This window comes from Stegostoma tigrinum, chromosome 19 (genome assembly GCF_030684315.1).
Source record: "Stegostoma tigrinum isolate sSteTig4 chromosome 19, sSteTig4.hap1, whole genome shotgun sequence".
Taxonomy (NCBI): Eukaryota; Metazoa; Chordata; class Chondrichthyes; order Orectolobiformes; family Stegostomatidae; genus Stegostoma; species Stegostoma tigrinum.
The window spans coordinates 13,812,469-13,839,158 of NC_081372.1; the positions used below are offsets into that span (position 1 = coordinate 13,812,469).

Sequence of the window (26,690 nt, forward strand, 5' to 3'; positions counted from 1 at the left end):
TGAACGACCCAGAAATACCAGTCTCCTCCACACCCACCCCCGCATCGTGTTTGTTTGAAAATCTGACATTACTGTTCCAAAACAAAACGCAAGATTTTCCACAGCGTTTGATGCGTCTGAGCAGAGAAAGATGTACCAGGAAAGGAACAGTTGCAGGGACATTTGTGACATTTCTTGTGTATGAGTGGGGTCGGGTGGCAAGTATAGTGGATTTTATTTAACATTGACAATTTTTTTTGTAAGTGTTTTAGGATTTGAAAGGTGAGGTTTGAACCTCGATATTATGGACAGGGAGGCGTTGGTTTCCAGGATACTGTGCCCTCATCCCCTGTAATTACCCCTGACAGACGTAAGTAGCACCCACAACTACCCCTCGATTTAAAGCCCCCGAAAGTGCAGGCAACTTCCAAAGTGTTTGCATCGTTCGTAAGGGCTAGTGACGTTGGCCATCACGTGTGTCAGCGTTCTGGCGTCCGATGAGTTTTTTTGGTGGTATATGTAAATCCGTATCGTTTTCGTTTCGTCTTTCGCTCTGAGTGTGTGCATGTGTTGTTAGATTTGGAGTTTAATCCCTTTTTTTAAAAAAAGGATACCATTAGAAAGCCATTACTCATCTCCCACGACAAGATCAGACAGACACACACATTGCAGGCAAGAAGCAAAATCAGCAACGATCGTGTAAAAAAAAGGGGGTTGTCTCTGTCTCTCTCTTGGTGTTTGAAGGAGCGAGTTAATTATAGATATAGCTGTAGGACAGACAGCCGGAGCTGGGTGAAGAGGAGGCGGAGACCTCGGGGGCTGAATCGTGGACCGGGGGTAAGTTGTGTTTTGAGCTGTGAGAGCAGCTTTGCTACTTTAACATTGATACTCGGTTGTCGTCACATTCTAGAAGGCGCTACAATGTTGCCAGTTGTGCCTGCTCCCTATTTGCAGTGCCCCTTGGTTCCCTGTGTGGAGTCTCTCTCTCTCTCTCTCACAGACAAACACATCTCCCAGCCTCAATTCACTTTTACAATATAATGTGGCGTCCCAGACCTACGGAGAAAAGTAACCAAATAAAATGGCGGCACGGCCACAACCGGAGGTGTAATGTAACGATCCGAAAAGGGGAGGGGGTGCGAAATGATCTCGTGGGGGGGGGGGGGGGGGGGTGGAGAGGATTTGTGTGTGTTTCAGGCTGCCGTTCTGTTTAGGCACAAGTTCTCTTTCCTTCTCCCTCCCTCACTTTACTTGAGAGAGGGTGCCCAAGATGTAACAGTCAGGCTGGCCACTGTGCCAGCCTCTTTATTTCCTATTCTTCCCTCCCCCCCCCCCTAGTTTTTTTGAGGGGGAGGGTGTTTCGGGAAGCCAAATAATACATTAGGTATCAAAGTAGGTTGTGTTTACCACCACTGACTGTCCAAGTAATGTTGGTTTCCCTCACCGCCTCTCGGAACTGGGATAGGTGAATGGAGTTAAGGAGAAATAGATCGCGCTGATATTCATTCTGAGGCTGCAACTGACCGCACTGAAACCAAGCAGCGTTCAGCTGACCCTGTCCGTTCAGCGTTTCTGTGCGGGGACCAGTTTGTGGCTTGCTAGCATATTCCAGCGCACACGTCTTTTACATTGCTGTATCCAGCAGCGCTTTGAAAGGAATCGCAGCCGTATGAAATACTATAGTTATTATTTAACACTGTAATATTTGGAAGACGGGGTGTCTGTGAAAACAACCGTGGCTCTAAGCTAAACATTTTGTCATTTTATTTCCTTTCAAAAAAGTAAACGATTCAATTTTTTAAATGCAAAAATAATTGTTAGAATAGGCATAATTTGTTTTAAATTGTTTACTTTAAAAATAAAGAGACCCGTTCCTGTAAATGTTTCAAATAGAGAGCATCCGATTTGCTACTTTTTTTTAAAGGGACAGGGCCGTTTCTTTGTTTTCTTTTTGCGTTGGCCTACTGTAAATCAAGACTAGAATGGATTTCCGGACTGCACATGCGTCTTAAAGCACGAATGACTCGGGGTGGTAGACTGGGGACGCTAAGCCTTGGAAACGAGCCTGAGAGCGGATGTTGGCAATAGGATTGGAACTCTCATTTGAAGTATGACAAGGCATACTATTTTAATGACTGGTACAAAGGCTTGCTGAAACGATTGCAGTTCTGCAATCTTTTAAAATCCGAAGTTTATAGCTTCGGAAAATACATTTTTATTTGTTGTTAACCAGTGTTTCCCTATTTCTCGGAAATACATCTATTTTATTTTGATTTTGTGAAAGTAACAGGACCTCTTCTGACTCATCAACAGATCCTCGACACCACTAGATTTGCAATAACATAGGAGAGAGTAATTAGTTTGCCATCTTTTATGTATTGAACATAGAACATTACAGCACAGTACAGGCCCTTCGGCCCTCGATGTTGTGCCGACCTGTCATACCGATCTCAAGCCCATTTAACCTACAGTATTCCATGTACGTCCATATGATTGTCCAATGACGACTTAAATGTACCTAATTGAAATTTGGAAGCTTGAAGGTTTAACTTTTTAACGTTATTTTAAGTTATTTTTGCCCATCCCGTGCCATGCTATACTGTACATTAATTTCCCTCTTGCCCCCACCCCCTTCGTCCTCTACCAAAAGAAGTCAGGCAATGCCCACTCAAACATTGGTCATTTGTTGGAGTTAACAAAGTGTGGGGCTGGATGAACACAGCAGGCCAAGCAGCATCTTAGGAGCACAAAAGCTGATGTTTCGGGCCTAGACCCTTCATCAGAACATCATTTGTTGGAGTAATGGATATGGAACTGTTGGGAGGTTGATTTGGGTAAGTTACACTTTCATCATGGATCCTTACACTCCCCACTTGTAAGGATTTAGCTAAGAAACTTATATCAAAACACTGTGTCTATGTCAAGTGGGTGGGAGTGCTGATCTCATACCTACAACCAAGCCTTTTTCCATTGGAAAATTTCAACTTGATGTAATGCTTTTTTCAGATTCCATTCAATTTGTTTCTTAGTCAGAGTTGTGTATATGATGATATTAACCTTTTTTTTGGAGGAGGAGATAAATCCTAATGCATGACTTTTATGAAGCCTTAAAGCATAGGGTTGGTTTCGGTATAGGAGAATATACTGATAACTGTTTAAACCTATGAGGTCTCTCGAGCTCTCATTTTTCCCTTTTTATGAATATTCCCATCTTTCCATTACTTATGTAGGTCTTCTCCCTCTCGTTCCTCTTGTACACCCCCCTGCACCCTTCTTCCTTCTCCAGTGTCTTTGTTTCTGAAGTTTGCTTTGATGTGGTTTATAGTAGTCATATGTACTCCAATACAATGAAAAGTTTTGTTTCACGAGCGGTACAGGCAGATCATAGCAAACAAGGACATGCCGATCACAGGGTGCTTTGGCAGAGTGAGGCATACAAGATTATGGCTGCTCAGGAGGTGCACAAGGCAAGATCAACATTAGCAAGGTCAATACTATTTAAAGTTAGAGAGATCCATTCAGCAGTCTAATAACAGAAGGGAAGAAACTGTTCTTGAATCTGTTGGCATGTGTGTTCAAGCTTTTATACCTTCTGCCTGATGAAAGAGGGTGGAAGAGAGTATTATTGCCTCAATCTCTGTGAATATGTTTGTCTTTTACATTTACTTTGTGGTCTTTTATGTGTAGTGTTGCCAACTTTGGCTGACTGATCCTTGAAGCTCTTATCACATGGCCTTCTGTATCCAACCACTTCCCCTGGTTAACCAGCCTTTCTCCCCATCTCCAATCTTTTCAGATTGAGTACAGTCAATGAAAGAAGTGTACACTTTACAGGGCATCTACTTTTCTCCAGAAATTCTTCAAGGTTGCTTATAGGCATCAATAGGGGATTCATCTTTGATTCCTGAGATTCTAGGGCACTCCTGGAGGTTTTGCAATCCTATTTGTAGGACCAACTCTTCTCATTCACCACTGTGCTATTTTGTCTCCTTTTGTCTGTATTCCTTAGTTTTTATGTCCACTGATTTCCCACACTCCCTGTTCTGCCTCTTTCCATTCACACCTTTTCCCTTTTTGGTTTTGTTCTGCACCTCTTGCTACTCTAGCTTTCCCAAGGCACCAACCAGCTGTTTCTTGCCCATGACTAACTCTACGCTCATGCGCTCTTTCTCTCTCGTCCACCCCCAACTCAGCTCTTTTTCCTCCCACCCCCTTCGCTTTGTCTCTCTCACCTTATGTGCCGTATCAAAAAGGCTGCTTGTTGAGAGGGCGGTACTCATCAGCTTTCACTGAAGTCCAACCCCTTCCTCTGTCCTGAAGGAGGAGCACTGACTTGCCTTTAAAATCTCTCTGGATTTCTGTGCCACTACAGCAGCACTTTTACACTTAATGCTTCAGTAGTTTGGATACAGAAGAGCAGCATCTGAGTGCCAACTTCTTACATTACATTATTAAAACTTAGATCTTTACCATGACTATAAATTCACAGGCTGGATTATAGTGAATCTGCAATTCTGTTAGCACGAGGGGCCTGGGCTTCTTTATATGGTCCACTGCTCTCTCTTCCCTCCCCCGCCTCTTCTCCCCACTCTCCTCTCTCCCTTCCCCCACTCTCTTCCCCCTTCCTTTCCCCACTGTCCCTTTCTCTGACCCCCCCCCCCCCCAACCCGTACTGCTTTTAAGGTAAAGTCAGCAGAGAGATGAATACCTACCTCTTTACTGTGCTTACAAAGTAACAGATCCTTTTTGCTTCTCAAGTCTGTTTTACCCTTCAGTTAGATCATGCTGATCAGTATTTTAATTCCATTAACCAACTGTGGTTCAATATCCCCTCAAACCTTGCCTAACAAAAATCATAGCGATTCATAACAAACAGAATTTGACATTGTGGAGTTAGGGACAGAACAGTTGAGTCCATGGGTGGGTGAGGAGCATGCTATGCGGGGTGGAAATTTGGCGAGGAGATTCTAGATGCTCAAGCTGAGGCAACTGAGGGGACGGCCATCAAGCATGAAGCAATTAAAATCGCAGATGAGGGAGAAGCCTCAGTGACCCTTAACAAAGTTCCTTCCAGAAAGCTGCAGCAGCGACTGCGCAATGGGAGAGGGCCTTGAGAATCAGAGTCCCTGAAGACTGTGATTGTCCTGGTTGCATTGAGCAACTGTTTTTAATTAAAATATGTAAAATTCACATGCAGCCAGGATTTTTCAGTTTTTAGGTGATAAACCTGAGCATCAGTAATGTGGTAGCTCACTGAATCTTGTACCTTTTGTGTTGTAGCAGAATTCTAAATAATTTAGTTGGCATTCAGCAGTGAGTTTCAGCTACACTTCTAGCATGTTTTTATACAATACAGTTCTGTCCATTTCTATTGTGTCTGCCCCATTGTGCTTTATAGTGGCTATTCTGTGGATAGCTGCGGGTGTCTGTTTTGGGTGCAGCCACCCCCTCTCTCTCGCTGACAGTGACATTGTGCAGTATTCCTGCTGTAGGCAACTTCACGCCTTGCCATCCTGCCCTTGGGCTGATGTTTGTACTGGAAAAGATCTTCATGATACCACCATTCAGAGGATTCGGAACATAATATCTTGTCCTAATCTGCCTCAGCAGATTTGTTTTTGAAGTTTTGGTAAACTATAAAGTATGACAAGGTGGGTAACTGAACGGTGTGTATACATACATATCTGTTTTGTGACTTGCTATCAGCATGATGTGATGGATTTTGATGACTTTAAGAAACTGAATCATTTTGCTGGTTGCTTATGTCTGGGTCACATTCCTCAGGTTCCCTACCTGCTTACCAAGGGCTCTGTTTTAATGGACTTCTTTGAGAAACACAAGTGCTTTTGAGCCAGGCTGAGTATGCTATTAACTATGTAATCCCTCCAAACAGCTAATATAACTTTTTTTTCAGGCGTTTGTGAAAAGTCACACTGTTGCAATATGTTCATTTTGTTTTCAGGCCTATCACCTGTTTTCTTGGGCTGATTTCAAATTGAAAGCAAAAGTTGTCCTTCAAACAACCAGACTGTCCTTTCAATTAATGTAGTTTTTACTGATGCATTCCAGTGACTTAATTAAACACACTCGCAGCTGTTTTGCATTTTGTGAAACATTTTAAATCACTGAGCAAATTACACGGGGGGAGAAAAAACAAATTGTTGCTTCATCCATGGTGATTTTCAGACTTTTAGAGAGGAGCAACTTCATTTTTATTTGAATAAAATAATGCTTTTAATTTCTGGCAGGGGGAGCTGGGAGAATTATTCTTTCTACTCTGCTATGTTGGTTTATCTCAAATCTGCTGTGCTGCTTTGCCTGCTGTTCACTATCGTGCAGCACTGCTGTCATTAGCCTTAGTGGTGAATGTCACAAGCTTTTCAGAGAATCCTTACACTGCAGATAGAGACCATTCAGCCCATTGAGTCTGCACCAACCCTCCAAAGAGCATCCCATCCTATCCCTGTAAGCCCATATTTACTACAGTTAACCTACCAAGCCTGAACACTACAGGGCAATTTGCAAGGCCCATCCATTGAGCCTGCACGTCTTTGGACTCTGGGAGGAAACTGGAGCACCCAGGAGACCTGCATGGGTATGGGGTTTGTGTGCAGTGTGCACGGGCATCTGAGGCTGGAATTGAACCCAGGCCTCTGGCGCCATGAGGTAGTGGTGCTAACCACTGAGACACCATGCTGTGCGCCTTGGCAAGTTTGATCATGTCCACTTGTCTCATCTCCAGTGGAAATGATTGGGTGACAATTAACGACCTGTTTTGTTTCTTTCCAGGCCAACACCCCTGCCCCTCCCCCACCCCTGTACAATCTGGGGACACTGGCTGATTGTGTTGACTCTATTGTCCCTCTGGCTGTCTTGAGCTCCAGTCAGCACAGACCATGGATTGACCCCAAGACACTTTTTTTTTCTGACTTTGCTGCACAGCATGGATTTCATTTATCCACCAATCCATTCAAGATGCTAGTGACATCTTTTAGGAAAAGCTTTGTTTCGCATGTGCCTCTGGCTAAAAATTGTCAGGATCTTAAATAGCCAATGTTAGTAGGTCGAAACGCTTGTTCCATTGGGTGGCTTAGGAGCATGATCTTCCGTTCAGATTGCTCTTGCCCCCAGTTTCAGTGATTTCCTCTGTCAGTGCCAGACATCTGTTAGTGTTCAATTTAAAGTGGTTGATGCTGTACGTACGCATTGTAATATAGGCAGAAATTTTTAACTATGTTTGCTGAAGTAATCATTTTCCTGTAATCACTATTAAATGGAAGAGCCCTTTTTTACAGCTGTGTTTTATTCAAGGCAAATTCTGGTTAGGGCTCTGTAAATTTTTAACCATGTATAAATTGTACTTGTACAAAATATATCTTGTAGGAACACAGGGTCATACTGTGCCCCGAAGATGGGAATTATGCCAAAATATCTTCAACCAGCTACCTCGCTAATGAGTTAACCAATTGTGAAAATATTTATCCTTTGCTTGCTGTATTAAATGTAGCAGTACTTTAAACAAGGAGTTGATGCTGCAGAGTCCACTGAGCATCAGGCCTGGAAGTGGGCAGTGTAGGGAAGTGGAACATGGTTTGGGGAGGGCACAGGACAGGGTGTCTGCCTTTCTGTGTCATTGATCGGGGAAAAGCCGCCAGTTTTCTGATTTTCCTTCCAGTTGTTTGATGCTAGGATTTCTGCCAATTTATGACCTATATATTTGAAGTTATATTTGTTAAATGTCTTTCTCAAGTGGCCATGTAAAGTTGTATGCTGCTCTGCCTATGCTAATTACCAGCCGTGAAGGCATTTGTTCCATTTTATGTATTTCTTCTTTTTTATATTGTGCCCATTTTCCAGCTGTTTCACAGTCTGTGCCCAGTCTGTTTGGTGCTTGCTGTTGCAGATCACAAGGTTTGCTTTGGCATTTATTGCTTGCCATGTGGTAACAATACTGTGCCCAGTGAATTTCAAATACTTTTCACAACTGTCTGGAAAAACATGGGCTAGTTCGGCTCAAAGGAGCAACTGAGTGCGGTCCTTCAACAAATATTGGTATGTGTGCATGATGTGTCCACTTCAGCAGATTTCCAAACTTATAGATCCAATAAGAAATTCAGGTGAATCCTCTTCCTGAAGCAATTGAGTAGATAATGGAAATTGCTACCACACAGAGTAATTGAAGGAAACAGCATAGATGCATTTAAAGGGAAGCTGTATAAGTACATGAAGGATAAAGGAATTGGATGGGGTCAAATGAAGTAAGGTGGGAGGAAACTCAGTTGAGTTATAAATGCTGTCACAGACCAGCAGGGCCATATAATGTATTCTGTGCTCTAGACTCTAAAATGTAAGTCTTGGGATGCTATTTTAAGATACTTCATAATATTGAGACCGAGGGGAATAGATACAAACCAACAAAAATATAAACTTAGTACTGATAGCAAGATTTTTTTAAAACCTGAATTAACCTGTGGGAGAGATAAGGGTAATGGGCAAGAATTTTGGAATATCTCTAGGCAGATGAGCCAAAGTGATTCATTTATATGAAGTGCATGGAAATATGATATGAAGTAGAGTACCTTGGTTGAGGCCATGTGGTAATACTAACATTAACATTAACTAGTTAAAATTTAATCTGTGACTTGTATAACCTTCTTGCACAGATTTCATTCCCATTTTTCAATGTGGCAAAACTATAGCGTCCACCCGCAACTCAACCACTCTGTATGCTGACCGCAACACGCTTTACCAGCTAGGATATGGACAGAGGGACATGAGTAGGCTATTCAGTCCCTCAAACCTGTTCTACCATTCAATGAGATCATAGCTGATCAATGACCCAACTCCATGTACCTGTCTTTGGCCCAGTTTCCCTAATACCTTTGCTGAACAAGGTTACCAGTCATGTCTTTGCACACTGATCCCAGGTAGGGTTGTTGCAAAGGGAGGCAGTTGCCTTCCATTGTACTGTAGTCAAGCCAAACTTAGTCAGGTAGTGTTTGCTCTGCCTGCCGTAATGTGGCTTTATTACTGGTTGTTTTGGGGTGGTGTTGTTGAGGGGGACCAGGTGAAATGTTATTGACTTGCCTTCCTTTTTGAAATAACTTGAAACCCAGCCAAAACACTGTACTGCCCACGATTTCAGATGAAAATGTTACCCCGGTGGAGACTACCTGCTACTAGGCTCAGAAGGTTTGACCTTGAAGCAAAATGGCATGTGACTGCACAATGTAATGTCCAGATATTGAAATCATTTCAGTGACTTTCACAATGCAATTATGTGATTTCTTTTTTATTTTAAAAAGGTAAGGTTATACACGTGACTCTTTGTAACCCAAGTGAGCCTTGATTATCTTGCAATTGAGTTATACTGGGCTTTTATTTGCATAGAGACTTGTGCTGCTCCAGACTTTCCTCAGTAAGTGTTGGATGTTGCCTTACATTTGCAGGGCTTGTACCACACCCCTTCTATTTATTCAGCTTAGTGTTTCATCTTCTAGGGTTGCACCTGTTAACATTTGGAAATCCCTCACCCTGATCTCAACTTGCTCCTGATCTTCCTTTTCCTTAAGGAAGCTGGAGGGGCAGGCAGATGGGATTGCACTGTGTAGTCTTCTCAAACAGCCTGCTGCAGCTGAGCTGTGCCAGACACTTTGTCAATTGCACTGCTAATGGAGAAGCTACTTTCTTTATTGTAGTAGCCCTCAATAAATGAGTCAGATATGAACATACAGGGGTAGACAAAGCTGTTCCAGAATGGAAGGCCTTGAAGTGAGTCTACTGCTGAATGATTGTGTGTTTGGAATTATATTATTAATAACTGTTTTTCATATCCCTAGGAAGACTTTAATACCTTTTATACCAATGATTTAGATTCTGAGATACAGCCTCTGTTAAGGAGTCAAATGCAGTCTGTGGGTGAGGAAGCTGAGGATCCATTGTAAAGGGTAGAGCAGAGACCTAGGTTTGGACATTAATTTGTTGAGGATTATAGTGTTGAAGTTGGAGCTTTAGTTAAGTAGGAGCCTGATTTAGGTATCCACATGGTCCAGATCTTCCAGGGATGAGTGTGGGGCTAGGGAAATGGCATCTGCTGTGGATCTGTTTGTCTGGTAAACAAATTCCAAGAGATCAAGTCAAACTGGGAGGCTTGAGTCATGTGGGCCATGGCCGACATCTTGAAATACTTCATGATTATAGAGGTCAGAGCCCCTGGGTGATAGTCTTTGAGCCACGTTACATGTGTTTTCTTTGGCACTGGAATGCTGGTGGTCTTCTTGAAGTAGGTGGTGACTTCAGATTGTAACAAGGAGACTTTGAAGATGTCAACAAATACTTGCCAGCTGGTTCACACCACACTTCTGCTTCGGCTGTCAATGCAGCTAATTCTTTGTATCTCTCTGTCTCTCTGCCATCTTAATGACATGTATGAGATTCTGACAGAGTGGTTACTGGGGGATGCTGAATGAAGACCTAATGGGCTGAATGGCCTATATCTTAGGGTCTTATGATATGAAAAAGCAGAGGCTGGATCTTTAATTTTTTTTCACGGTCAAGTTATATTTTTGATAGATGGGAGAGTAAATGGTTATGGAGGGTAGACTGAATTGTGAGGCAGAGAATCCAATCAGATCGACCAGGATATTATTGAATGATGGAGCAGGTTTGAAGGACCAAATGACCTATTCCTGCTTCCGAGCTTCTGTGAGGTATGTTTGATTTGGAGCCAGCTTGAGGGTGATTTGTGGTTGGCAACAAATTCTGGCTTTGCTTGTGGTACACACATCCCATGAACAAATTTTCCAAAGCTGCTGTTACTGGAAAAACTGTTTATATCTTTTGTCCTAAGTTGGAAAAATTCATTTTACATCCTTCAAATCTTTTAGTCACTTGGATAAAGCCAAGGCCAAAGTGGATTCAAAATATTCCATTCCCTGTTCAAGCACAGCTCCTGGTTTTCTTTGGCGATTTTCATCCTTCATTAAAACCAAGTGCTTGTTGTGTTTTGTCTTGTATGCTGAGACCTGTCGGTGTGTAATTTGGCTGCTCCTTTGCTTATGTCACAGTGACTGCACATCAGAAAGTAATTAATTGATCTCCAAGCCCAGAATGCCCTAAAGAAAATGTTACATAAGTGCACATCCTCTCTAGACTTCAGTCAGCATGTGAAGAGCCAAAAAATACGGCCTTTATCCCCTAAATGTCTATGTGAACAAAGTTTTCAATCAATGCTGCTTTATGCTGAATTAGCTGAGCAAAGCAAGAATGGTAGTAAGCACACTACTCTTCAATGTGGGCTGGAGAGGGTGAAAATTTGATCAGGGTTTCTCAGTGGAGTGACGCGGTCCCATCACCACGACTTCCAAGTCCCTGCTGGGAATGTGGAATTGTGGATGTGTGGGCATTGAGGGAAGACACGAATGTGCTTGGTAGAGATGCATCCAGCTGCCAGGCTCCCCCTCCGCTCCCAATCCCAACCTCATCATAAAACCTGCGGACAAGGGAGGTGCAGTTGTAGTATGGCGCACTGACCTCTACATCGCTGAGGCCAGACGCCAACTCTCCGACACCACCTACTACCGCTCCCTGGATCATGACCCCAACCCTGAGCGCCAAACCGTCCACAACCTCAACACCGCTGGGGACCTCGAACCCACAGCCTCCAACCTCATTGTTCCCCAACACCGCAGCGCCTGCTTCTATCTCCTTCCCAAAATCCACCAACCCGCCTGTCCTGGTCGAACCATTGTCTCCGCCTGCTCCTGCCCCACCGAACTCACCTCCACCTATCTGGACTCCATTTTCTCCCCCTTGGCCCAGGAACTTCCGACCTATGTCCGTGACACCACCTACGCCCTCCACCTCCTCCAGAACTTCCAATTCCCAACACCTCATTTTTACCGTGGATGTCCAGCCCCTATACACCTGCATTCCCCATGAAGATGGCCTAAAGGCCCTCCACTTCTTCCTGTCCCACAGGCCCTCCACTGACACCCTCATCTGCCTAGCCAAACTCGTCCTCACCCTTAACAACTTCTCTTTTGATTCCTCCCACTTCCTATAGACAAAGGGGGTGGCCATGGGTACCCGCACGGGCCCAAGCTATGCCTGCCTCTTTGTAGGTTATGTGGAACTGTCCCTCTTCCACACCTACACAGGCCCCAAACCCCACCTCTTCCTCCGTTACATTGATGACTGTATTGGCAACACCTCGCGCTCCTATGAGGAGCTGGAAAAACTCATCCACTTCACCAACACTTTCCACCCCAATCTCAAGTTCACCTGGACCATCTCCAACACATCCCTCACCTTCCTGGACCTCTCTGTCTCCATCTGAGGCAACCACCTAGAAACTGATGTCCATGTCAAGCCCACCAACTCCCACAGCTACCTAGAATACCTCTCCTCCCACCCACCTGCCTGCAAAAATTCCATTCCCTATTCCCAATTCCTTTGCCTCCACTGCATCTGCTCCTAGGATGAGGCATTCCACTCCTGTACATCTCAGATGTCCTCGTTTTTCAGGGACCACCACTCCTCCGAACCCCTCCCCCACCCCAAAGTGGTGGAGAACGCCCTCGATCGTGTCTCCCGCATTTCCCGCAACTCATCCCTCACACCCTGTCCCCGCAATAGCCGCTAAAAGAGAATCCCCCTAGTCCTCACATACCACCCCACCAACCTCTGGATCCAACGCATCATCCTCTGACACTTCCGCCATCTACAATCTGACCCCACCACTAAAGACATTTTTCCATCCCCACCCTTGTCTGCCTTCTGGAGAGACCGCTCTCTCCGGGACTCCCTTGCCCGCTCCACACTCCCCTCCAACCCCACCACACCTGGCACCTTCCCCTGCAACCACAGGAAGTGCTACACTTGCCCCCATACCTCCCCCCATACCCCCATTCCAGGCCCCAAGATGACTTTCCACATCAAGCAGATGTTCACCTGCACATCTGCCAATGTGGTGTACTGTATCCATTGTACCCGGTGTGGCTTTCTCTACATTCGGGAAACCAAGCGGAGGCTTGGGGACAGCTTTGCAGAACACCTTCGCTCGGTTCGCAATAAACAACTGCACCTCCCAGTCGTGAACCAGTGCCACAATGATGCCACCTGAAGGTTGCAGGAACAGCAACTCATACCCTGCAGCCCAATGGTATCAATGTGGATTTCACAAGCTTTAAAATCTGCCCTCCCCCCACTGCATCCCAAAACCAGACCAGCTCGTCCCTGCCCCTCACCTACCCCCTCCTCCCACCTCCAGCTGCACCCCCATTTCCTACCTACTAACATCATCCCGCCCCCTTGACCCGTTCGTCCTCCCCTGGACTGACCTATCCCCTCCCTCACTCCCCACCTACACGCACCTCTACTGGCTCCATCCCCACCTCTTTAACTTGTCTGTCTCCTTTCCACCTATCTTCTCCTCTACCCATTTTTGATCTGCCTCCCCTTCTCTCCCTCTTTATTTCGGAACCCTCTTCTCTGCGCCCCCCCCCTTTTCTGAAGAAGTCTCTGGGCCCGAAACGTCAGCTTTCCTGCTCCTAAGATGCTGCTTGGCCTGTTGTGTTCATCCAGCTCCACACTTGGTTATTTCGGATTCTCCAGCATCTGCAGTTCCCATTATCTCAGCGGAGGCTCAGTTGTGATGACATGGCTGTTTCGGAGATGAACGTGAATAGACATGGGAGGGGGTGCAATTTGGTTACTGCTTTCCTTTTCCTTCTCTGGTGGGATGGGGTTAGGAAGCATGAGGCCCCCATTTGGTGTTCCATTAGCTGGAACCTCAGTTTGAGCAGAATGGGTGAAGTGAGTTATATAAGGTCTGTATTTGTTGTATTACAAGTTTGAGTTATTGGGTCCTATAACTTTTAAAATGGCTACATATCCATAGCTTTCTTTCTGCCTAAAATTAATTCAGAAACCAATATCAGTATGTTAATAGAGGTGGCCATAACATTGTTTTCCTGATTCTGTACGTGTTGGTTGAGGCAAAAGAAATGCACGGATGGCAGAAATTAGTTTCCTGCATTGTCACTGTCAAGTCACTTGAACAGAAAACATTACCATATTTGCACCCTAAACCTTTGCCGTGTAAGTAAGTTTGACTTGTGTATACAGTTTTTTCCCTTTATTTATTTATGGGATGAGGGCATTGCTGGATGGGCAGCATTTATTGCCCATCCCTAATTACCCAGTGGGCAGTTGAAACTCAACCAAGTTGCTGTGGGTCTGGAGTCACATGTAGGTCAGACCAGGTAAGGATGGCAGTTTCCTTCCCTAAAGAACATTCGTGAACCAGATGGGTTGTTCTGACAATCGACAATGGATTGACAGGCATTGTTAGATTCCTAATTTCAGATATTTTATTGAATTCAGATTCCACCATTTGCCATGGTGGGATTCAGACCGGGGCCCCAGAATGTTACCTGGGTCTCTAGATTAACAATCCAGCGATCATACCACTAGGCCATCACGTCCCCAACAATGTGTGCTAACTCCCAACCAACATCATGTTTATGACGAGCTAGCACACAGGCAGGGACTTTTTTTATCCCCCCTCTTCCGTAGTGCTTCTGTATTTTTTTTTTCTTCCCCCACCCCATACCATCATCAAATCACCCATGGTATTTTTCATTTCTTAACCACCATCAGTAAATCACCGATGTTTTCAAATTTAAGGGCAGGAGCAACTTCTTATTTCTCAGCACTGGTCACTCTCAGTTGAGCTCCGATGTACAGATACTTGAGGGGCCCTCTTATTGGGCAGTGGTACTGTCCCTACCCCTGGACTAGGAGGCTCAGGCTCAAGCTCCACTGTTCCAGAGGTGTGCAATAACAACTCTGAAGCAGGTTGATTAGAAAAATAGGTTAACCTTAAAAAAGAGGCCCCTGTGTGATAATGGTCAATCATGGCTTGGCATTCATCTTGACATTGGGTCTTCATGTAAATCCCTGCTTTCAGACAGAGTAATCCGATAGGCCTCCACGTCACTCGGAAAGCCACTTATATGGAATTTAGATCCACAGGCTAGGTGATTGTGCAGGTATCATAGACATTTTGCCTCTGTCCAACTTTGACAAACCATCTTCACACAATCATCTTCAAAGGGTAAGTGGGAATTTCAGCTCTTTTTTTGCTTTGGGGCCTCTTCCCCAGCCTCTTCCCTGCCCTTACCTGCACATCCTTACCCCCACCCCCCCCGCCCCACCATCAGCTGAAGATGCGAGCCCCAACGTCTGGGTTTTTCGACAACAATGATGCCACCAAAATTGAATGGCCAGATTTGCCTAAGCTGATGTTTTGAAACTGTCTGTCATTGAAAACCCTGTCAGGTACAGAAGTCGTGATGTGGAGGTGACGGTGTTGTACTGGGGTGGCCAAGGTCAGAAATCGCACGACGCCAGGTTATAGTCCAACAGGTTTATTTGAAAACACAAGCTTTCGGAGCTTCACGCCTTCTGCAGAAGCTTAACTCTGAGGAGTGGAACGTGAGGCCATCTGTGTTTGTGTGGCTCATTATCATAGCCCACTCTGTACTTGGTGTATTCTTGGAATAAAATGTTTTTCAGTACCTGTTTTTTTTTGGGTGGCCTCCAACCAGCTCCCCTCACCCAGTCCCTTTTAAGCTCAAACTCATCCAAAACTCTACCTGTGTATTAACACATACCAAGTTCCATTCACCCATGCTCACTGACCTACATTGGCCCCCAGATTAGCGAGGATTTTTTACTCCCACTTTTCTTTTCAAATCCCTCCACAGTATCTGCCCTCACAGACTGTGTAACCTTCTCCACTCCAACTGCCTCCCAAGATCTCTGCAGTCTTTCAGTTCTGGCCTTTTGCACAACCGTCATGTGAATCTCTGCACCAATTCTACTGTCTGGAATTTCCTTCTTGAGTGCCCCCAAATCTCTTCTCCTGTGTCCTCCTCTAAGATACGTAAAACCTTCAGGCCATCTTGCGTGGCTTGGTGTCATAATTGGTAATCCTCTTGTGCATGTTGGAGCATATTACTGTGATAAAGGCACTTGAGGAATGGAAATGTGCAAAAGTGATTCAGTGAAGGTTCGCTTGACAGATATCTGGGATAGAGGTCTGATGAGAAACTATTTGGCAGGCTTGTCTTGGAGAATGACAGATGAATCTTATTGAAACATAATATCCTGAATGGACTTGACTGGGTGGATTCTGAAAGGATATTTTTCCTTCTGGGGAGGACTAGAACTAAGTGGCACAATTTATAATTCAGAATGCCTTCCATTTAAGGTCGATGCGGAGAAACATTTTCTGAGGAATGTGTATCTCCAGAGCAGTCTCCTGTTCTCGGGGCCAGTTGTGGTGTGGCTATTGAATATTTTTAAGGCAGAGTTTGACTCCCTGGTTAATCAAGAATCTATGGTTATCAGGAGTGGGTGGAAATGTGGAGTTGAGACCATAATCTGATCAGCCATAATCTCATTGAATGACGGAGCAGGCAAGAAGGGCCAAAGGCCATCTATTTGTAAGTTCATGTCTCCAGAAATGCAAGTTGTTTCAGTTTGTTCTTTTGTCACTTATGTATTTCTGGGCGGCACACATCCTTTGAGTTGTCAACAAAATTAAATTGAAATATCTGGGCCAATGCACTTCCAAGCTTCATATTGTTTAAATGTCAGTGGGCTTATTGATGAGAATGATGTGAACTGTACAGGTTGTACATGTATGTGGTGCTTTTTGTTTTGTTTTTATGTATTGGTGGCTGTGATCTACATGACTTCACAGGAACAATGAAAAGCCTGAACAAAGTGCAGTTTAGGGTGAGCTTTCCACGAATCCTGCAATAACTCTTTATTGTTGTATTGCATTTTGAATATCCTGGGGAGGTTGAGGGAAATGCAAGAGCTCCAGTTGGTGGGCGATTATTCCAGGCGTCATGTTGAGTCGTGTTTGGGAAACACACACTGTGAGGCTGGGAGAGGTCTTTCCCGTGAAATAACCGACTGGCTCACAACCCCAGCTTTTGGGAATTTGGCTGGGCGTTAGCTTGAGCTAACGTTTTGGGAAGGAAGCCACAATCTTTATTTGTGTGGAATCATTGCACTATTCCCACATAAACCCTTTCTGGCTTTGTTTTTTCACATTTAAACAGAGGAATGGTTAAAAGCAGCTGCTACGTGGGAATGAACAATTCTGTTTAAATGTTTGATCTGCTTACAATTCCTAAACACTGTGACCACTGTTACATTTCCTCCTCTCTCCAACTGGACGAGACTGTGGGGACAGATTCTACTGTAGTAAACCATTCCATCTGCTGTTTTCACATGAGCTGTCAGTATCTAACCTCTGGACTATTTGCTGGAAGCTCATGTAAGTTCCTATTTATATTACATTGACCGGCTTTAATTGCCATTCAGGCTTGTTGAGAACTCTTTTTATCTTGATTGTCTGTCTGGGATGGGGTGGTGCGAGTTGGGGAGAAGTTGCAGAGGGAGGTGAGTAGTGCAAAAGAGATTTTAGTCCAAATCAGAATTTATTCCCATGTTAAGCAATGTGTGATGGGCTGAATGTGTCCCCATAAATAACTTGTGTCTTTCTTAAATAATTGTGTATATTTTGCCTGCCTGCTATCCACGCCTGTTGTTGTCCCTACTAAAGATAACTAACTAACCTTCAATGTCAGTCATTTATGTTTAAGTTTGCTTTTCTTTATAGTAAAGACCTGTGACCAGAGCAGCAACTCTGAGAGGCTTTTTTTGTTGTTGAGCTTTGCTTCTTACTTTCTGATCACCTCAGGTCTTCTGAATACATTGGAAGCCGAGCAGAAATCTAAGCCATTATGCAAAGTAGAGCAGATGATTTCTGGCTACGTTTTAGTCAGCATTCCCCTTTCAACCAGTGCTATCCAAAAGATGATGACCTGATCATTAATTGCATTTGAGAACAGTGATAGCTGGAAACACTCTGCAGGCCAGACAGCATTCTCACTTAGACCAGCAGAGTTAATGTGTCAGGTCATTGGCCCTTCATCAGAACATCAAACATGTAAATTATATTGGTGTTTCTAGAATATTCCTGGCACATTAAATGGCTGCATTTGCTCACATGAGTGATTGTTTTTGTCATGTAGCAATTTCTCGTGAGATGAGTTTTTTTTAATGGGTGTTTTTTTTTAATTTTAGTATTTTTGGTTTAACAGGGTTGTGGCGATATCAATATTATACCTTATGTAAATTTAAAATGGTGGTTGGATCAGTTTACTGTCTTCTCAAGATTTCCCCAAACACACATGATGTTAAAATTATCATCTTTTCATCCAAACTAAATTAAGTTTTTTTTTCAGAAAAAGGCATCTTCCCTAAAGTGGTGCTAATGCATTCACCGGTTCTTCAGAAAATTTGAGGGCTCAAATTCCACTTGAGAGGCTAGAGCACAGAATTCAAACTGACACCTCCAATGCAGTATTGAGAGAGTGCTGCATTGTTAGAGGAAATACATTTTAAATGAAACTCTGTCTGCTGTCTCAGCTGGACATAAATGATCACTCCTGATCTTTGAGGAAAGACAGGGCTCACCTATTGCCCTGGTCCCATGGCCAATATTATCCCTCAACCCATATCATTAAAACCGGTTCTGTAGTCACGTATCTCACGAAAGTTTGTGGCAGCTTGCAACACACAAATCCCTGACGACTTCGTGGAGAAAAACCAAGACACTTCAGATTGCCCGTGAGTTCTTTGCGAAGAGGTGAGGTTGTGAAAGGTGTTATACAAATTTAAATCCCTTCTTTCATGTAAAATACAATGTCTATTCCTTAAGCATACGTCATCAGTTATGTTTGTCTGTTTAATTGTGCTAGAGATGCAGAAGTATTTAATTATTAGAGAAAGTAAATTTAGACTTGGTGGAAATAACTAGGAAACCTGCCTGGCCTTGCCTCGAGTTCACAGACTTGGATGTGACTGGAGTGGGAATGGTGGTAGATTGCTTGTTACTTGAATAGCATTTCCAAGCTCAAAGTGAATTCTTTCTTTTTGGGGTGGGTTGTCTCATGATTGAAGGGACTGACGTGGAAGGCTCCAGAACTAGCAGTTCATGTCATTGTTTGACGGATCTTCTTCTAAATGACCTCTGGGCACCTTGGATGTTGTGATTTTGGTGGAGGACAATGGTCTTTGATACTTTTCTGAACCAAACTTTTTTTGGGTTTCTTCTGCTTGAGCTAGTCACCTGGAGCATGTTTGCAAGAGAGAGAGTCTGCAACACACACGTTTGTAAGATTCACTTTTAAAAGAGTGACCTTGTATCATTTGAATTGACTAGCTTAGTGTCATCTGCTGTAAGGCAGGTCCCCATAGAAGAACTGCTTTGGGATTCTATAGTTGCTGTTGAAGACCAGTTTGGGCTGAGTTGTCTGGAAGGTGCTGCATATGTCGTGGATTCCACTGTGATGAAGGACCTTTTTGATTTAGTTTTCTGAGATGTGGACATATCCCCAGGTTGAGGGCAAAACCTGCCCTTGAGCATCTGCTGGGAATGTTGTACCATTGACTGTTGGGAGCAACCTGAGTGAGCCTGAGCAAGAGTTTTGCCTCTCCTCTTGGTACTCATAAATTTGGTAACGTTTCCCTTTACCTCTTCAATGTGTGGAATGGTGGATGCCAGGCTCCACTCCGCCATTCCATTTTGGTACTGCACTTGTTTTTATCCACTGCTGATTAATCCTGCATCTGTTCTTTACTTTCTGTAAGTGGGTCTTAAGAGGAAAGTATTTTTCTTCAAAGGGTATTGTGCTCTTGTAAGTTCCTGTTGATACCAAACTGAGCAGCTTGTAGTGGAAACTTTAATATACAGTTGAAAGTTTCAAACCTAGCAGATTTTACCGGTGAGGGATCTGACCCAATGACTTATGGAACAATTCACAGAATACAGTATTGAATGCATGTGAGAAAGGAAGCTTCGAGGTTTATCAAAATTTATACAGCGTTGATCTAAAGATCTGTTTGAGTTTGTTGTGTAATGTCATTTAGGCAATAATGGAGTTATACAGCACAGAAACAGACCCTTCAGTCTACATAAGCATTAACAATTTCTCTGCAACTTTGGTTGAACCTACTGGTCATCTTTTTAATTACTGCCTGGCGCATAGATACAGATACATTGATTACATTAGTCCATTTCTTAGACATTGTTCCTATGCTGTTCCAATTTGCTAACAAAAAGAAAATATTGGAGAGGAAGGAAGCGGGCAGGTAATGACCTGCAGGGTATTTTCTATTGCAGCCAGAATATTGCCAAGTCTCTTCCATGCTGACTGTGGCGTATACCTTTTCTTAAGAAGGGCCTAGGCCCGAAACGTCAGCTTTCCTGCTCCTCTGATGCTGCTTGGCCTGCTGTGTTCATCCAGCTCTACACCTTGTTATCTCAGATTCTCCAGCATCTGCAGTTCCTACTATCTCTATACCCAGGGTCAGCTGTTTGGTTAGGTCCAAAGTGAGGAAGATGTGAAGTGTAACTTCAGGCCAATGTAGCTCCAACAACATTTGCCCTGACCACCATCCAGAACCCTTGGTTGCCACCTTACCTTTCGCCTTCAACATTTGCGCTTGCCATCATCGGAGCTCAGATGCAGCAGTGTGTACCATCTATAGGATGCAGTGCAGCAACCCGTCATGGTTGTTTTGGTTGTACCTTCAAACCTGTAACCTCTACATGGACTGAAGGATCTATTTTGGTGCTGTATGACTCTATGGCAGCAGATACCTAGGAACATCAGCATCAACAAGTTTCTCTCTAAGTTTCACATCATCATGGAAGTTGATCACCAATCCTTTACTAGATGGAAATTGTGCAACCTCCCTAAAGGTACTGTGGGTTCATCTACATCACATGGACTGCAGCAGTTCAAGGGATTGGATCATCTATAATTTATCCAAATCTAACTGACAATTAAGGATGGCGACAAATGCTTGTTTTTGTCATTACCCAAATGCTATGAATAGTTTAGGGGAAAAAAAAGTCAATAACTTCATTCAGTAGTATGTCCTTGATATGAAGACCTTTTTATTGCATTACTTTTGAGATGAAGTTAAAAAAGTGCATCTGCCTAAATTTCCCAACCGTAATCCTAACTGTGCAGCAAATGGTTTGGTGCAGCTTATTAAATGTTTTTTAAAGGCAAATGTATTCAACTGTGTCAAAAATTGATTAAATATTGTGAAGTGATGTTGTATTGCAACAATATTCCTTTTTTTTTAGATGAGTGATATCTTTGCACTGGCTGCTTTGCTTCCCTGTTGTCTTTCCCAACAGCAGAACGATGGTATCACCAACAAAAATCTAGTATTAAAACTGCGCTTTCTTTGAAAGGGCTAAGACCGTAAATGGTGTGGAAAAGGGATTGTGTTTCTAGTGTGATGTACTCCAGTCATTCCAATGCCTGCATAATGAAGAAAGTCTCAAGCATACTGATAGACATCACATATTCCACTTTTTTTGCAATACCCAGGCATGGGCATAGCGGAGTTAGGGAGATGGATAGTTGGGCTGAAAGAGTCTCTCCACTGCATTCCCCAGGCTTGAACATTTTTTTCATCTTGTCCAATTAGCTGGACAAACACCCAGCAATTCTAGTTCAGGGTGGCGTGGTGACTCAGTGGTTAGCCCCGCTGCCTCACAGTGCCAGATCCCACCCTTGCTATGTGGGGTTTGCACATTCTTCCTCTATCTGTGTGGGTTTTCTCTGGGTGCTCTGGTTTCCGTCCACAGTCCAAAGATGTGCAGGCTAGGTGGATTAGCTATGGGAGATGCAGGGTTGCAGAGATGGGGGAGTGGGATACTGTTCGGAGGGTTGGTATGAACTCAATGGATCGAATGGCCTGCTTCCACGCTTGTAGGGAATCTTTTGATTCATCTGAATGCTGTCAGGGGATTACATAATGAAGACAGAACGTAGTGTGGTGCTGGAGGAATGCAGCAGGCCAGGCAGCATCAGAGGGGCAGGAAAGCTGACGTTTCAGGTCGGGACCCTTCTTCAGAAGATTTCTGAAGAAGGGTCCCTACCCGAAATATGGGCTTTCCTGCTTCTGTAATGCTGCCTGTCCTGCTGTGTTCCTGCAGCTCCACACTGTTATCTCTGACTCCAGCATCAGCAGTTCTTACATAATGAAAGAGATTTTCATTGCTGTACCATTGGCGTCAATGTTCTTGATGAACTGAATCCCAAACTGTACAACTTTCTCTTTCTTTGAACTGTTCCCCTCTGTTATCCCTTTTTTTTAAACTGTCCTCCTAAAAACCTAGAATCAGTCCTCATACATAGTTAGTATTTCGTAATCCACCCTGATTTTGAAATGTTGGCATTTCTCCAGTGTGGCTGGGTCAAAATCCTGGAATTCCCTCAACCGCATTGTGAGTCTACCTATCGCACATGGACTCTAGCAATGCAAAAAGGTAGCTTACTGTCTCCTGTGTCAAGGGCAACTAGGGTATGGGCAATAAATGCTGACCTGCCTGGCGATGCCCACACCCAGTGAATGAATTCTTAAAAATTGCTTCAATGAGGAACCTTTCTTTTCTTGGGTGTTTTATTGCATGGTGGAGAAAAGACAGCCAACAAATTTTAGTAATTTGTGCATACAGTCATGAAAAACTGAAGGAGAGAATGTGGTTCACAAAGCTAGCGCTGGATCAATGAAGAAGCCATTCACTTTGTCCCATTTGCCTACTCTTCAGACCCGCACGTATAAAGTCATAAAGTCAACCAGAACAGAAACAGACCCTTCGTCCAACTGTTCCAAATTTCCCAAACTAAACCAGTTCCACTTGCCTGCATTTGGCTCATATCTCTCTAAATCTTTGTATTCAAGTACCTGTCCAAATGTATTTCAAACTGTACCTACATCTACCACTTCATTTAACAATTCATTCCACACACCAACCAATTTGTCCTGCTACTTGTTGGCTGTACCATCATGTTAACTTTGTTATGTTTGTGTGTAAATCACCCTAACCACCTGGACAATAACATTCAATAATTTTTCACCATTTTTAAACCCAAACATTCTGGAGTTTTTTTCTGTTCTTTCTACAAACTTGAATCACATTTCAGGACATTGCTTTTTTTTCCCCAACTATTCATTTCTCTTTCAAAAGTTTTTTTTGAGTCCACGTTCAGCACCTTTTTATTTTGTTTTCCTGGCACTTTCTGGATCATATCAAATAGTTGCTGATTGACCTTTTTTTTTCCAGACTACTTGCTGGGCACGAGAAGCAAATATTTGAGCAGATTTCCCCTTCCTTTCAGAATCCCAGCATCAGAACCAGCAGATTGTTGACCCTGGCCAGTGTTTCCGCTCAGTAGGAAGGGGCAGTGTGGGGAAACTGGACTTCAAAGGGATCGTAAAGAAGAACTGACATTCTCTGACAGTTCTTTTTCCAAAAGCTGTTATTAATAGAAGTATTATTTCCTGTTGTCAGTCAAACTGGCTTGACTACAGTGTTGTGGTTTCATGAAACCACGAGTCCCTGAAACCCACTCTCCAAAAGCCCACCAGGACGGGGTCTGAACCACAGAAGAACCTTTGAGAGCGGGGTGCATTTTTGATGCTGTTGTCTTAACAAAGCTGCACATATTGAACTTTGAATCTTATTAAGCAATTCTCTGAACCTGCTCTGGAAAGGTGGGGGGGGATGTGGAGTGGAGAAATTCCCAGGATTCCTCCATTGGTTATTTTTCACTCTGATCTTCGCTCTCTCTGAGAACTAATGAACAATTTTATCTCCTGAATCAGCTGTAGAGAGATACAGGACCGAAACAGACCCTTTAGTCCAACTCAACCATGCTGACCAGATATCTTAAATTTATCTAGTCCCATTTGCCAGCATTTGGCCCATATCCCTCTAAACCTTTCCTGTTCACGTACCCATTCCGGTTATCTTTTAAATGTTGCAATTGTACCAGCCTCCACCATTTCCTCTGGCAGCTCATTCCATGAACGCACCATCCTCTGCAAGGAAAAAATTATCCCTTTTAAATCTTGCCCTCTCAGCTTAAACCTATGTCCTCTAGTTTTGGACTCCCCCACCTGGGGGAAAAGTCCTTACCTATTCACCTTATCTGTACCCTCATGATTTTATAAACCTCTACAAGGTCACCCCTCAGCCTCCGACACTCCAGGGAAAATAGCCCCAGCCTATTCAGTCTCTCCCTATAGCTCAAAGCCTCCAACCCTGACCACAACTTTGTAAATCTTCTGTGAATCCTTGGAAATCTTTTCTGAACCCTTTTATGTTTAACAACATCTTCCTATAGCAGGGAGACCAGAATTGAATGCAGTATTCCAAATGTGGACTAATCAACTTCCTGTAGAGCCATAATATGACAACCCAGCTCCTATAAGCAATGCTGCAGTTGGAGCATTGAGACATGGAAGGGATTTATGGGGTCAGTGAAAAAAGGCTGGTTACCAGGCCCTGAAAAGGCGAGTCATGGTCACAGAGCAAGGGGTCAGCTTTATGGGAAAGCACTGAGGAGAAATTTTGAAACTTGTAAATCTTTTATTATATTTGATATCCAAGTGGACTTTGGATATTTCAGATCATGGTCAATTAAAACTTTTGGGCACCAAAGGAATTGGGAGGGGGCAGGAATGTGGAATGGAGTTAGAAAGTCAGCTGTGATCTTACTGGAAGGCAGAGCCAGCCTGAGAAGCTGAACAGTGTACTCCTGCTCCTATTTCTTATGTTCTTTGTTTTGTTTCACAGATGAGGAGAGGAAGAGTAAGAGCCCAAAGTTTGATTCAAGGAACTGTCTGGGTGAAAAAGGGGCTCTTATGTCTGCCCTTGTTGAGCTGAATCATCGTGCTAAGTTGGAGTTGCCTACATCAAGGGAGTAATTGTGTACAGCAAGCAGTTTGACCAATTTGTGTGTGGCAGAATGTACAAGCCAGAGTTGGGGGTGGGTACTGTGGGAATGAGGCATCCCTTTCACCTCATCAGTGATTACCTTTTTGGTTGGAATTGCTGCTGTCTGCGGATGCATTTCCTGTAACGTGTTGCAAGGGGACAGTCTTGCTTCATTCATCCAGTGGCAAGGAATAGGAGCAATGTTCAGTTTGTGAATGCGCTTCGAGGAATATTCAGATTATACACAACTGCCAGGCAGATAAAGATTAACTGGTCCACTTTAAGCCTGCATCATCATTGTGAAGGCGGGAGCTGCTGTTGTCGTCTGCGAGAAAGAGAAAAACGGGGAATCTTCACACGGTAGAAGGTTAGAATGCATCTGGAAAATCCCACTCTTAATCCCCTTGGGCAATGTGTGTCTGTTATCTATTAATCCACTTGCATTCTGTGCGAGATTGATCCTTGCCTGAATAGGCTAGGTATTACCCAAATCCAAATCTAATACATGATTCACATATATAAGATGCCAGTAGTGTTAAAGTGGCTCAATCTATGAAATGAGAGGACTGGTCACAGGACACAGGGCTGCTTTCATATTTTGCATGATGAGATTAATTGATTTAACATTATATTAGGCAATCTTGGTTGGTCTGTTTTGCATGGAGTCCATATTGCACTGTCATTTGTAACTTTTACTTTGTGAGTGGGGTGGATCAGTTAGTTCAGTTGGCTGGACAGCTGGTTGGCAACACAGAGTGATGCCAACAGCATGGGTTCAATTCCTGTTCAGGCTGAGGTTATTATGAAGGAATGACCTTCTCAATCTCTTCCCCTGGCCTGAGGTGTAGTGACCCTCTGGGTGAACCACCACCAGTTGTCTCCCTCTAAGAGAGCAGCGTGACAGCTCTTTACTTATGCAAGCCAGGCGTTACAAAATGATGTTCTGTCTAATATTCCTCCCTATTTTTTTTTGTTGTTGTAGTAAAGCAATCAATGTTAAATAATACCTTTTTTATAGAAGAGAAGAATACAAAATAGGGTTGAGAGTCAAGATTTTGGGGTCATGAGCTCAGAGCCAGCAATGCTGCTTTCAAGTTTGGACAAAGTTACGATAGCAATGCTGCTGCTCTAATGGGCTCCGCTCTCAGCATCTAACTGAGGAGTCTCAGCATCTTTCCAATCTTCATACTGGAGTTACAGTGGGGAAGGAATTTGGAAGCTCTGCATTATAGTGTGGAATGCAGATTTGGAGTAATTCATAAGGAAATATAAGAGTGTGAATTACCACGCTTTTCATCTTCCCAGTGTCCCATTGGACGCTGCTTGGCCTATCCTTGTCACCCGCTTCTTGCATCACCCCATTTCTGCACGGCAGCGGACCTACATTTGGGAACTTTCTGGTCTCCTGCAATGAAATTGAATCATGCAAGTGATTCCTTGTTTCATGCCAGGGATTAGAACCATTCTCAAATGCAGGTGAGTAGCCTAATTGCACTTGGAGTAATGCACCAAGCTTTGCTTCACCCATCACCTTCTGTGCTTGCTGAGCTACATTGCTTACTTGTCTACCAATGACTGGATTTCAAAATTCATTTACTCACTTTCAAAGTTTTTTTTTTGAAAATTTCACTCATGGCTTGGCATCCCTGGCACAGGTGGCCATACTTTCGGCTGTCTCAGCTTTAAACTCTGGAATTTCCACCCTAAAGCTCTCTGCACTCAGCAACTGTCTGCTCCTGTAAAACCTACACTTTGAAGAAGTTTTTGTTCACCTACCTCAATATCTCCAGATTGAGTCTGTTAAATTTGATTTGATAAC

At 43.7% G+C, this 26,690-nt stretch overlaps 1 protein-coding gene across 3 annotated transcripts in view; it reads left to right on the top strand.

Annotated features, from left to right (window-relative positions):
* Positions 1–484: 484 nt before the first annotated feature.
* LOC125461486 (zinc fingers and homeoboxes protein 3-like) overlaps positions 485–26,690 on the top strand; it is a 77,932-nt gene continuing 51,726 nt past the window's right edge. For all 3 annotated transcript variants that reach the window (XR_007249505.2, XM_048550323.2, XM_048550324.2), the window contains exon 1: positions 485–816. The gene's annotated coding sequence lies outside the window, so the exon portion shown is untranslated. The remainder of the gene's footprint in view (positions 817–26,690) is intronic.